At 33.3% G+C, this 14,719-nt stretch overlaps 1 protein-coding gene across 1 annotated transcript in view; it reads left to right on the forward strand.

The window, feature by feature from the left end:
• Window positions 1-14,719, forward strand: part of Sec8 (exocyst complex component secretory 8) — a 519,950-nt gene that overhangs the window by 308,234 nt on the left and 196,997 nt on the right. The window lies entirely within an intron of this gene.

Here is a 14,719-nt window from a genome sequence, read left to right on the forward strand (position 1 = left end):
TCATAATACATCTTCAAACTTGCAAAACAAATTTCTCCTCTTCATTCATCCCTTCTATTGCTGTCCTATGGAACATTCTGCCATCTTATGTGTTTCCCAAAGGAATACAATCCACATCTCTTCAAGGTAAATGTAAACAAGTTCCTTCTTGCCCATCCACACTACTGGTGTACTATAGGTTAACCATCATCTTGTGGGTAAATTCCCCATAAAAATATAAAAAAAATCTTCTTGCAACACATGGGACTATATCTGTGCACAGTAATCCAGATGTGTTCTAATCCAAGCTTTGTACAGTGAGAGAATAGCTTCCTTTTCCATATAACTTTTATAATGTTATCTGATATATATTGAGTTTGATCACCTTAGCAATGCAACTCTTAAACTTTAAGTCACTGTTCACAGTAAACTCCAAGTCTATAACTTCATTAACTACTTCTATCAAATGCACATTAATATATTAACCTTTTAACTGCTGAGATACTAAATAACCAGTATGACCCTCCTTGCTGAGTTATTTTCACAATTACAAAATATTTTATAAAATTATATATGATCATGAAAAAATGAACATAAATGTTGTCAAAACTCACCATTCATGATGTAGATGTTTGTAGATGATCAAAATTTTCAAAAATTCTCATTTTTAAAAAAATACCACATGCAACACATTTCATGCAGAGTTGTCCAACAGAGGTCACTAATATATATAATAATATGAATAGTTACTATAATGTATTACACATTTTGCACTGTTTTCTTGTATAAATTGAAGTCCCTGAACAAAACTGTTATATAGGAATTTTATTTTCAAGTTATGGGTGTCCAAAATTTATCTTGAAATTTATTTGTTTATTCCATGTCAAATAATGTCACACACAACTTCAAGTGAAAAACACTTCCCCCAAAATACTTTAGTAGTGTGTGGTAATTTTGAAAGCAGAGATGTACATATTCCTGTCTCTGCCACATTTGGCACACATATACTGCTCTCTTTTCTTTTTCTTTGTCCCAATGTGGTATTTGAACACACATGACAATCCCTAGTGGGATTTGCTTTCTTGAGTGTGGGTGGCACAGGTATTAGGAAATGTCTCTCCCTCAGTGTGAGGGGGGGGGGGTCGTCATCCTGTGATGGTCGTCCAGATGTAGTGGTCAGTCTTGGCATGTGGAACTTTTGAAAAATTTCTCTGATGAGAGTCAATTGAAAATTAGCATGTGTGATATTTTCACTAATCTAACAGATAAGCTTAGGTGTTGACAGTTATTCATGACTTATTTTTCATGATATTAACACCACCACACAATTTTATCAAAGAGATGTTTTATTAACTTATATTTCGCTGATTTTCAACTCAGCATCATCATCAGAGCACAACATACAACATACATGCGACAGTGAGTGAGTAAAACAATATAATTGCAAAGGACAAAAGATCTAAAGTCCTATTTTGGTGCCCTCTAACAAAAAAAAACAAAAAAAAAACGGCTATGCAAGAGTTTCTCTTAGAATAACAGTCACCCAAATTTTTGGCAAATTAATGCAGCCATATTTGTTAAGGTTGCGAGAATTCATATAAAATCCATTGCTGACTCAAAAAATAATCTTTCAGATTTATAATGACTCCTAAATAGCACATTCGTTTTCCTCCATCTAATCCTGTGTGAAGGACTGTCCAAAGCGTGGTCTGCCAGTCCCCACTTGCCATAGTAATAGTAGTGAATGTATCTTTCATGTTCTTTCAGGCGGATGTTAACTGATCTTCCTGTTTGGCCATAATAGGCCAAGTCACAGGGAACTTCATACACTCCTAGGTGTGCTAAAGGATAAAGTTTATCCTTTAGTGAGCGGATCAGAGTTGCCAGCTTGACATGAGGTTTGAAAGTGGTGCGAAGGCCACGTTTCATCAATATTTGGCTATCTTTTCTGATGTACCTCTGATATAGGAAATAGAAATAGTCAAGTTGTATTCTTGTGTATTAGGAGAGGGCAGAATAATGGGCCTGTGTAGTATTTTATCTATTTTGTAGGGATTATAGCTGTTGGCTAAGAACGTATGGCACGCAGATATTGGAGTTCTGTGGTCAGAGGTGTATCGTTAGAACAAATGGCTCTGGCTCTGTGTGTAAGTGTTTTTAAAATGCCATACTTTTGGACTGGATGATGATGTGATTGTTTATGTACGTATCTTCCTGTGTGTGTGTGTGTGTAGGCTTTCTGTAAATAGAAAAAGATAGTGATCCATCCGATAGGCAGGAGACTAATGTATCAAGAAATGGTAAACCGTTATTTGATTCTTTTTCTGCTGTGAAGTGGATTTTGGGGTGCTGGCTGTTTAGATAGGTGACAAACGCATCCAAAGTGTCTTGTCCATGGGGCCAGATGGCAAACACATCATCTACATAGTGTTACCACACTTACCACAGCTACATAGTGGCTTCTATGTAGCTGTGGTAAGTACTTTGTTTTCAAAGTGTTCCATGTAAAAATTTGCTAACGGGGGTAGAGGGGGGGGACCCATAGCAGTACCATTAATCTGTTTGTAGAATTTTCTTCTCATGTAAAGTAACCTGCATTCATGGTAGATTTAAATAATTCAAAAATATCAGGAGGAAATTTAGACCTGATTAAATCAAGAGTGTCTATAAGTGGTACATTGGTAAATAAAGAGGTGACATCAAAACTAACCATTATGTCTGAATTTTTTAGGATAAGATTTTTAGCCAGTGTTTTGAAATGGACTGAATTTTTTACAAAAGTAGAGGAGTTGCCAGTAAGGGGGACAAGCGACTTGGTTAAATGCAGGGCCAGTTTATGTGTGGCACTATCTATGCTATCGACTATGGGGCATAGGTAGGATTGTCCCGATTTTAAGCCTCAAATCCCAATGTCCCGACTAGAGCTTTTGGGACGCTTCAAAATATTGGAAAGCTTTCAAAATCCACTTTCGCCAAACTAAAGATATTTTTAATGGTGTACAGAAATTTTTAGCAGCGTATTTGTGAATATTATTATGATTTAACCGTGTGCCTGTCTCGTTTCGTGATGTGTGGAGGGGACGTGCAGTGATCATGTACATTTAAACAGTACTGTTCGACCGTGAGCCAGGGTAGATGCATTTAGTTCTGTTGACTATTGATTTATTTACTATATTTTATTTTGTGTTTCGTTTTCTTATGTAAGTTAAGTTATTACTATTTTAAAACTTGATCATTAGTAATTACTTGAAATATATTCTTTGAAATTAATAATAACGTAGGGTTACCATATGTCAGCATTTATGTGGACATGTCCACATTTTGATAATGAAAATAGTGGACCAAAGAAAGAAATAGACTTACTATAGAATCTGTGAAAGGACTTGCTATAGTTAAATTTAATTACAGACATTTTGCATGTAAAAATATGTTCGACTATTTGTGTTGAAACAAAGAACTGCTAAAGAAAATTAATGAAAAATATGCATGGGCTGCAAAGTAATGTATGTAGTGTGATAAGTCTAATTCTTTTTCATGTAGGCCTACTCATGTTTCACAAGACTTATGATGACAGTTAAAATCTAATTTTTTTGTGTGTTCTAATAAGCATATCCATCACATCTAATTAATGAAAAGCTTGCAAAGGTGAAGATTTCAAACATGTATTTATTTTTATGTTAGTTGTTTGTGTCTGGAACGAGTTGGTCAGGTGATGGGGTGTCAGCATTTTGGCATTTTAGAATACGATAACCCTATAATAATGTTTCTAATTACATTATTTATTTTTAGCCCTACTGAAAATGCCAAAGAGACAATGCAAATATTTAGAAAAGTATAGTGAAAATTATCCTTTTATCAAAAGAGGCAGGACAAAATACGAAGGTTTTTTGTAAACATTGTAACAGTTATTTAAGTATAAGTGACGGGTGAATTGCCGATATAAAAGATCATATAAAAAAAGAGAAACATCGATCCAATGTAGCAACATCAAGTACAAGTAAAACTATTACAAATTATTTTGTAAAACAAGATAGTTCAGAAGAGGAAAAAATTGTGGCAGCAGAATTGTGTTTCGCTTATCACGTGATTAAACAACATCAATCTTTTGCATCTACAGACTGTCTCAATAGGCTAATACCGAAAATATTCAATGATTCAAAAATTGCAACACAGTATTCTTCAGCAAAAACGAAAAAGAGTTTAATTAATCAGATTCTTGCACCTAATTCGATTAATATAATTTGTAACGAAATTGAAAGTTGTTCATTTTATTCCATTTAGCACCGCTGCTAGTAATCAAAAGGATCAAAACATTTTTCCAATCATGATTCAGTATTTTTCCAAGACTGTCATAAACTTAAAATTATTGAAATTGAGCCATTTAAAAGGGGAGACATCAGATATGGTGGCCAATTTTTGTGTTCAAACTTTGAAGGATTTGAAAATCGATACTAAAAAATGCATCGGATTTGGCGGTGACAATGCGAATGTTAATTTTGGGGGCCAAGACAGAAAAGGTACTAATAATGTGTACACTAAACTAAAAACAGAAATTGGAGCACACATTGAAGGAATTGGATGTCCAGCCCTCATTTTACACAATACATTACAAGCCTCGGATGACCAATTATCTTGTGATGTTGAACAGATTATTTTAAAACGATTTAATTATTTTGCTATATACACTGTAAGAACAGAAAGACTAAAAGATTTTTGCAATTTTGTGGATGTAGAATATAAAAAAATTACTGTCACATTGTAAAACAAGATGATTATCCTGCTACCTGATATCGAGCAAACTATAAAATTATTTGATGCTTTTAAATTTTCTTGTCAGAGGAAAAAGCACCAAAGACTTTACTAGATTTTTTAAAAACCTTCTTAGTGAAGCCTACATAGCCAATTTAGTAGTATTCATTTTCAAATATTAAAAATTGAAGGAAGAAAAAAGTCGATTATAGAAGTTTTAGAGGGTTATAAAGTCTAGTGTCAAAACAGCAATAGAAAAGTTAAATAATAATTTTGTACCGTTTCAAGTTAAAACAATAATAAAAAAATATGAAGAAAGTGGATTAATTTCAAAAATAACAAATCAATGAATTTCACGAAGAAATAACAAAATTTTATGAAACAACGATTGAATATTTAAAACAGTGGACAATACCATTGGAAAAATATTCGGTGTTTTCATGGATGACTTTGGAAGAAATTCCGAAGTGGGAAGATCTGAAAAAAAGTTTTGAATATTTGAAGACAAAAAATATTGATATAAATGACACATACTTATTTAATCAAATCACCACATTGAAAACCATATTAGAGGAAGAATTAAAATCTTCAGAGTGGAATAAAAAAAAATTAGCTTCAGAAAAATGGGCATTTATATTTTCCAAAATGGAAACGGAATTTCCGGAGCAATATAAAGATTTGTATGATATATGCGAATGTTTTTTTTTATACCTGGTCACAATGGTAACGTGGAAAGAATATTTTCCTTAATGGAAATCCAATGGATGGAGGATAGAAATAGACTTTCAATAAATACCGTTGAAAGTATTTTTCAATGTCTCAAAAACTATGATTTTAATTGTCTTCAAATGCATGATTATTTACTGAATAACAAGGCTCTATTGAAAATGGCCAAATCTAGTGATAAGTTCAAAAAGAAAGAGTAATATTTTAATTAAAACAAAGGATAACTAATATTAGTTTTGTGATTTTTAAATAGTTAAAATAAGGCCATGGTATTATTATTTTTTGTTATAGCTATAATTAAAAAAATGGTTTTGAGATTTTCTTTTCTTTAAATTTTGTGTTTGTGTAATACTTGATTCAAGTATAAAGTCAAGTAACTTCAATATCTATTATTTTATATTTATCACTGATCTTTTTAGTTGAGTTGTAAGATCTTTATAAAACAAAGAATTTTCATATTTGTTACTGTGATTTTTTTAGTTGAATTGTAGAATCTTTATAAAACAAAGAATGTTTTATTTGTCTCTGTGATCTTTTTTTCTAGTTGAGTTGTATTATCTTTATAAAATAAAGAATCTCGTGACTGTGATATTTGTAGTTCATTTGTAGAAAGAAGATGTGTAGGTTTTTTTTTGGTTGTCAAAATTTTGTCAATCCAGTCCTGTGTCCCGGTTTGACAACCCTAGGTGTAGGGGGATATTAGTTTTGTGGATTTTTGGTAATCCATAAATACGGGGTGTTTTAACATGAATTGGTTTTATTTTCCTGATGATTTCTCTGGGCCATGATGTCACTTTTTTCAGTAATTTTCGGATTTTTTTCTTTTGAGACATCGTAAGGTCTCAATGTATAATTTGATACGCGGAACTGTCACATAGGAGATCTTGCATTTTTCTGTTATCCTCTTCTTGATTCATGATAACTGTTGCATTTCCTTTATCAGCTTTTGTAATAATATTTTTTTTATTATACAACTTTTTTTAGGGCAGTTATTTGATTACGTGGAATATTGCTTTTTGGAGGCTTATCCTTGTTTAGAATACTTGCTATATCTAGTCGCACGTTATTGGCCACTGCTGGCAGAAGATCATGGATACCCCGTTCTACTTTCATAATAATTTCTAGTTTAGGAATTTGTTTGGGCGTGACAGCAAAGTTATGCCCTAGACTGAGAGTGTTCTTGGCTTCTTCAGTGAGTGTTTCCGACAATAGGTTTCCGACCATGTGGTCTCGTCAAAGTTGCCATCAGGACTTCGTTTATTGGCGCTGTTGTAGGAGTTCATATTTCTTTAGGTGTCTGCTTTTTACTTTTGTGAATTCTTTTTTTGCTGCAACTTCAGAGATGTGATGTAGGACAGTCCACATTTCAGGATTTAACATGTTGATTAGTTCCTGTTGTAGAGCTGTGATAGAGCTGTTTAGCTTACTAAGCTCTTTGCAAGTAGCAGCGATTTGTTCTTGGAGAAGTGCTAAACTTGCCCATCGATAAATACGATGTGCCTTTGCCGATTGTAACTTTTCTTTTGAATTTCAGAAAAGATGGAATGATATCATTTAAGGAAGGCTAACCTGTTCAATTTTCTGGACAATTTCAGTTTCAACTTACCGAACCGCCGCGCTTTGTATACAATATCTTCTCCGTGCAGAATTATCAATCTAACAGATAAGCGTAGTGTTGATGGTTATTCATGACTTATTTTTCACGGTATTAACAACACCGCACAATTTTATCAAAGAGATGTTTTATTAATTTACCGTATTTTTCGGACAATAAGACGCGCCCCAAATTTATGAGACGATTTTTAGAAAAAAATATTTCATTATATAAAGATATTTACAAATTCTTACTTAATTTTTATTTATTGTTACAATCAATTGTATTAGCAATATTCAGTTTATCTTCACTCTTGGTACTATCACTGGTCTCGTTAAAGTCACCGTTTGTATTACTTTCGTCTGAACTATTGTTGTCACTCCTTTCAAAAACTGTGTCATCTTCGGTACCATCCATCGCATTATTTATCCCGCATTTCTTAAATTACTTTATAATCGTCTCTTCCTTCACAGCTTCACATGAATTTTTCACCCAGGTACATACTTCTGAAGTTGTTGGCTGTTTCATACATCCTGTTGATGTAACATCGTGATTTAACTTTGCCATCCATTTGTTTCACTCTTCCCGCATAAAATTTTTGAATGGTTTATTAATATATCTATCCAAGAGTTGTAATTGACTTGTAAGGCCTCCAGGAATGACAGCTAATTCTGTATTCATTTCTTTTAGAAGCTTCTTGGTTGATTCTGTTTTATGTGCTCTGAATTGATCCCACACTAACATCGCAGGCTTTTTAAACAATGCACCTGGACGTTTTGCCCATATCTTTTGTATCCATAATTTCATTCCTGTTTTGTCCATCCAACCTTTATCTTGAACTTGGATAATAATGGCACGAGGAATTTCATCTCTCGGTAACGTTTTTCTCTTGAAGATGAACATTGGGGGTAGTTTTGTTCCGTCCGCACAACAAGCTAAAACTACAGGGTAGTGAGTTTTTTCGTGACCTGTTGTTTTGATCACTATTGATTTGGTGTCTTTTGAATCTACTCTCCAATTTGAAGGAACATCAAAAGTTAGAGGCACTTCATCCATGTTCGCAATTTGATTAAGCTCAAAGTTAAATTCCCTTCTCGCTGATATGACAAATCTATGGAATTCTATAATTTTAGCTTCATTATCAGCCGGCATTTTTTGGAGTAGAGTGGTTTTTGTATCCATAAATCTAAAGCACCAAGATGGTGATTCGGTGAAATCTAAAATTCCATTAGCAGTTGCCCATCATTTCGCTTCAAAAATTATCATTTTCGTAGAAACAGATATTCCCATTATTGGATCCTACTTCGTCTTAATCTGTACCTTGGATCCGACATGTTATTTACTACGATGTTCTTAACCTAAAAATAGTTGCTAGTTGGTTTCTAATTCAAATATAGAGAAAATTTATATTTAAAGACTGTGCCACTCTATATCTGAATTAGTTCAAGAATTGAAGAAAAATCAACCCTCAACTATTTCTCCTTAATATATATACTGGCCGAGTATATTTGACTTACTTAATTTACCCGCTTTGGTTCGAATATTTTATGAATGGTGCAGTAAAAGAGATTCAGGCAAAATACAACTTTTGATTAACAAAAACAAACATTTAATATAAGCTATATAACACATACATAAATTCTACTTCTAATTTAAACAATAAAAACAAGTCAAACATTAAGCCAAGTCAATTACATTAGTTCAACCTTCCAAGCCTTCACATACACTTTCTCAGCTTCTGAGTTACAAAGTTCCTACACATATATAAATATAATAGAACTTCCTATCTAATCAGTTTTCACACACTTCTCAGTCATGCTATAAGTTCAAAATATCGCAGGCACTAATAGTTGAAAATATCTCTCTAACAATTCTTAACTTCAACTCTCAATCACGAAGAATTTCCACAGTTGAGGTTAGGTTAAGCATAGAGTAATTAACACTCAATTCTTCAAGCATTGAAATAATACACTAAGGTAGTCCTTACTGGAAATAGTTCCTAGTACATCAAATACGTTGTGAGCAAACTTTTAAATTATTTTTATTTCACTTAAGAACACATCTACAAGACTTATCCACAGTTATAATTAAAGCACTATCAATCGCGCTTTAGAAATCCAGACATCGACTGCAGGGTACTTCAACTATCCTTGTTACCACTCATAAACTAATTAAAACACTGTGCGGTTCTCCTTAGGGCAAATCGGAAATAAGCCGCAATTCTAGACCAACTGGGTTTATTCAGAATTCTTCCTTGAACGTCCAGCTTTTTATATTATCCGATTACAGCATCAATTTCCCTTTTATTATTACTGCTGGCTTCACTTTCAGCTAACTATAAAATTCACTTCATCCTTGCTCACTTATAAAAATTATCCTCTTAACTCCTGCCCTTAAGAACCTTTCATTTACTTCTACTTCTCTAGTTTATGCCCTTGCTTCCTTTCACTTCCAAGTTTCCATCCCAACTCTCTCTTGTTACCTCTTATATTTTTTTATTATTCTTTTTCCAGCCCTTGCTCTGTTCCACTCGCGCTCGTTTATTTCATGCGTTTCCATGACAACAAATAAACGTAAATATTTTCGCTAACGTTACATAAGGTTATACCACTACATTCAGTTATTACATAACATTAAACTTTCACAAACAAGAATAAATAGAATATTTGCATTTCAATAAATGCGTAGTTAAATTACAAATACAAGTTCTTATAATATTGACATAACAATAAATAAAATAGCTTAATAATATTTAATACAGAATCTTATTACTATTAACACATATCTTTGATTAAACAATTAAATATTAGATATAATTAAGGTAATTACATGATATCAAATTATAATTTAAGTTATTTACATTAAATAATATTTACAAATGTAGCCTTTGTGATGGAAGATCATGTTGGATTCTGAAGCAATTAATAATTACTCTAATATCTACATAATCAGAATCCAACACCATGTTTCGATGATTTGTTACCCAATTTTTAATTTGTACTTCTAATTCTGGCCATTTTTCTAGGTGCGAACGGAATGTTTTCTTGTGTTTACATAGCAGTTTTAATTCTTCATCTTGTTTTCTCCACTAGCAAACCATTTTTCTGTTGGTTTTTTTTTATTTGGAAAGACAAAATGTCTTTCTGCTGCTCTGTTTCCATGTTGTTTTGCATAATTTATCACATTTAATTTATAACTCATGTTATATGAAAATCTTGTTTTGTTTTACACTCATTTTTTCTAATTTTAAGATAAAAATTTTAACGACTTATAAAAAATAATTCAAATGAACCACAAAAGCACATATGTTTACACACTAATGACTATTGATGCTCAAAATCAGTGATTCACCTACATGCAGGGAGATAACTTAGGTACCTACCTTCAATGGCGTACTTACTAATTTTATTAACATATTGTCCCAGTAATTGAACTCTACTGACTGCTCCGGTACAGTGTAAAGATTCGTATTTTAATGTTACCTTCAGACTATAAGACACAGCCCAATTTTAAGTCTATTTTTCTATGTAAAAAGGTGCGTCTTATGGTCCGAAAAATATGGTATTTTTCGCTGATTTTCAACTCATCATCATCATTTTTTTTTTTGTTAGAGGGCGCCAAAATAGGACTTCAGATCTTTAGGGCACCAAAATAGGACTTGAGATTTCCTTTGCAAGTATATTTCGCACACATTCAAGAGAACCGACTATCATGTCTGTCCTGTGTTTGTTGTCCTGTCAAATTTCCCTGATTTTTTCATAGAGTCTGTGTGGAGTGTGGTCAACATACAAACTTCTCGTTTATCAATCCATTTTACCACTATCATATTATCTGTGTGTGTCTGGATTCTACCTGTCCTTTGTCTAATTTTTTGTTCCGTTTCGGCAACCCTTTCCTGTTTTTCCTAACAGTCCCACATGCATTGGTACCATTTTCATGTAGCCAGTCGTACAGAAGAGGGCCAGAATATCAATTGTCTAACCACAATGTGTGCCCTTTCTGCAAATACTTTGCCACCAGGATTTGTACCACAGCCCCAGAAATCCCAAATTCACGTTCTGGAATAATGTCTGTAGTTGTCCCTGTGTACACTACAAAATCTAACACATATCCAGTCACACAACACAAAAATTTTGATCCCGAATATGTCTTTTCGAAGGAATGTACTGTCTGAACTGGAGGTGGCCATTGAACAGTACTATGTTCTCGTCAATACATATATTTTGAAAAGGGGTAAATACTTCACTGTAGGTTTTTCTCAGATGATCGATAATTGGTTGTAGTTTGTGTAGTCTTTGTCCTGGAACCTGAGTTTCATTGTCATTGAAATGTAAAATACATAAGAGTAAAAGGAATCTATCCCTGGACATGTAGTCTGTGAACTGTAGAGTAGCTATGAGGAGATTCTTGGACCAGTATTCTGCTATTGTTAGTTTTTTTACCCTAGCCATAATGATTATGATTCCAAAGCATTATGATTCCAAAAAATATATGTAATTCCTCTGGGGTAGTATTTTTCCATTTTTGCAAATGAGATTGGGGTGCTGGTGGTAATTTCTGATTCAAAAATACATAATATTTATTAGTTTCGTCAGCATTATATTGCATTATATGAAGGGGGGAAAATAGTTTGAAAAAATCAAGAACAGTCGAACCATCATCTATAATTGCTGAAATACCTGAATTATCATTATTGAATTGGTGAACTGTTGGACGAAAATTTGTATTGCGGCATTGAAACAATGAAGCGTCAGTACGATTTCTTTTTCGCAGATGCACTGGTGCTAGTGGTTCATTATCTGAACTTTCACTATCACTATTTTCACTATTTTCTAAAAAATTAATATCATCATTGTCACTGTCACTCAAATCTGATAAATCAGACGGTAAAGTTTCTAATACTTCTACTAATTCCTCCTCAGTAAGAGAACGTTGCTGTCTGCTTGTCGAAGTCATTTTTACTAACCCTGGAATCACCGCATCACGTGATCGCCTGGCTCCTATTGTCAAGGATGGCTCTGATAACATTGTGCATGGTCTCACAATTTTTTACGAAGATAGCGCCACAAAGCAGACAGAAGTTTGAAAATTAGTTCCTTCTAATCCTAAGAGATGGCACTATAAGCCTGCTCAATTCAAATGCTTTCATAAACTAAATTAAATGAGTATTACACGTTGAAAGTTCAAATCGAGTTAACTCGATCGTAGCAAGGTCGCCATTTTTTTCTGCGCTTGAGTTAACTTGACCGTAGCAGTTAAAGGGTTAATGTGCCTATAATGTACTCCATTCAAAATGCCTAATTTTACTTGGCAACATTGAACTATATTCATTGCCATTTGCCCATATAACCAATCTGTTCAAATCAGCCCTACATTAATTCCATATCAGCTACATTCCTTTTCACTCTCTTTAATACATATAACTTCATCACTTTCTGACACCTGTCCTTCAGCCACTCTCTAATCCATATCACAAGATTGTTTTTCAAACCTGTCCCTTTGATTTTTTATAACAACCTATAGTGTAGAATCCTGTCGGATGCCTTGGTAAATCCAGAAGTGTCATAGTATCCATTCCCTTTATCCAATTTTACTGTCACTGTTCTAGAACATGAGCAAATTGCTAAAGCAAGGCTCACCTTTAAGAAAGACCATGCTGTCCTCTGTAGAGGATCTATATGTCATCAACCCACCTTTGGATGTGGTTCCAAACCAGCCTTTTCAATATCTTGATGTCTACACCAGTGATGTTAATTGGTCTCTAATTTGCCATTAATCTTAGCTCTGAGCTTGAATAATGGAATTATTTTGTTCTCATTCCACTCATTAGTAATCTCATATGTGGTGAGATCCAATTTGAACAGTCAAGTCAGAGGCATTGCTGGCCATTTTGTATATTTCTTCAGCACCTGTGCCAATATTCCATCCAGTCAAATAAATTGCTGTATTAGAGTCATGTTTAACAGCTTTTATATTTCCAGCTCATTTGTCTCTATTCTTTTATTGTCCAGTTTTCCCTTGGCATCCATGAAGCTAATGAGTCTGCCTTACTAGATCATTTATAAACTTCACTGTTTCTTGTGTATTTGATACTTTTCTGCCATTCACAAACACTAATGTTAATCTTCCTTTTACTTGCTGCATAGCAGTAAAATTCCTTTGGATTTCCTTTGGCTTGTTTTGCTAACCCCTTTTCATAATCTATAATCTAATTTTGCCTTGATCACCATGGTTGTCACTCACTCTTCTAGTCTGCTCTTCAGAGTCTCATCATTACTGTCCTTCTGATATCAGCTCACAACAATATCCTCCTCTTATTCATTTCTTTCTTTAAAGCATTATTCATCCATTTATCTCCTATGCAATTAATTCTCCTAACTCTGGGGATGCAGTACTGATTCCTTTACCATGCAGTTTCTCTTGTCAGGGTAATGCCTCAAACTGCCTTCTCAATTTATTATAATTACCTGATAGATCCACATAGGCTCCTTCTTAGTCAAAACTCTTATTGTCACCCTCACAATTCAAAACTTAAATAATGGTCAGCCCATTTATAGACATATTCTCAGATGCTATTATTAATTCCTTTGTTTAAGTACTTTCACTCCCTTCCATCAGTGCTGCTTAAGGTAGTTTTGCTCTAGCCTGTTTCCATCCACTGCAGGATATAGGCCTTCCCCTTACCTTTTCCAATTCTTTCTGTCTTTAGCCAACCATCTCATGTCACACCTTTGTAGATCATTCTTTCTAGTTTGTTGGTGAAGAGAAGGAAAAGTATCCATTCAGTGATTAAGTTTTCAATCTTTTATCTTGTCAATCTGTTAATATGACCAATCCATCTTCATTTATATGTTTCACAATAGCCTCTATTTCAATTATCTTTCTCTCTAATCCTATTATTTATAATTTTGTCGCTTTTTTTTGCTATATGAAAATTTTTTCTCTCCAGGGATCTCTGGATGACACACAACCTCTCTTCCTGATTTTTAGTCATTGCCAATGTCTCACTTCCATAGGTAAACACTGGAATAATGCACATATTAAATAGCTTTCTTTTTAAGCAGCATACTGGCAAATTTTCTAACACATATACTTTATAGAGCCAAATTTTGTTGTGCGATTTTTCTGTTTGTTTCTTATTTTGATTTTCCTTAAAATGAACTAATTGACTCATCTTGAAGTTGAATGGAGTAAACATATATCTACAGATAATACTCATTAACTAAATTTATTTCACTAATAAATTACTATGCCAATATTTTTCCTATGTCACTAAGGTATCTTCATGTGCCCAAAGAATATAACAAGTATGAAAGACAGCAATTCTTTCTTTCATACTCTGTGTTTCTCCTCCCTGATAGTATGTGTGCATCAATTTAATTATATTCTTTTGATCTTCTGATTGATTTTTTCTTCTTCTTACATTCAAGTCATAAGAATTTTGATATTTGTTTGTGGATTTGCTCTTAAAAGAATTATCTTACTGATATAATTTTAAAATATGACCCCAAGAAACATACTGTTTTTATAATTATTTATTTTTATAATTTTTTCGGTTATTTTCAAAGTATGTCATTCAGAATGTTATTTCTGCAACAAGTTCTTGTTTTCATAATTAAAAAAAAAAAACTGCATTAAGGGATTTAACACACTGATCTTAGGCAAAAACAA

Source organism: Typopeltis vanoorti, chromosome 5, assembly GCF_054136105.1.
Source record: "Typopeltis vanoorti isolate ZY-2024b chromosome 5, IOZ_Tvanoo_1.0, whole genome shotgun sequence".
Classification (NCBI taxonomy): domain Eukaryota; kingdom Metazoa; phylum Arthropoda; class Arachnida; order Uropygi; family Thelyphonidae; genus Typopeltis; species Typopeltis vanoorti.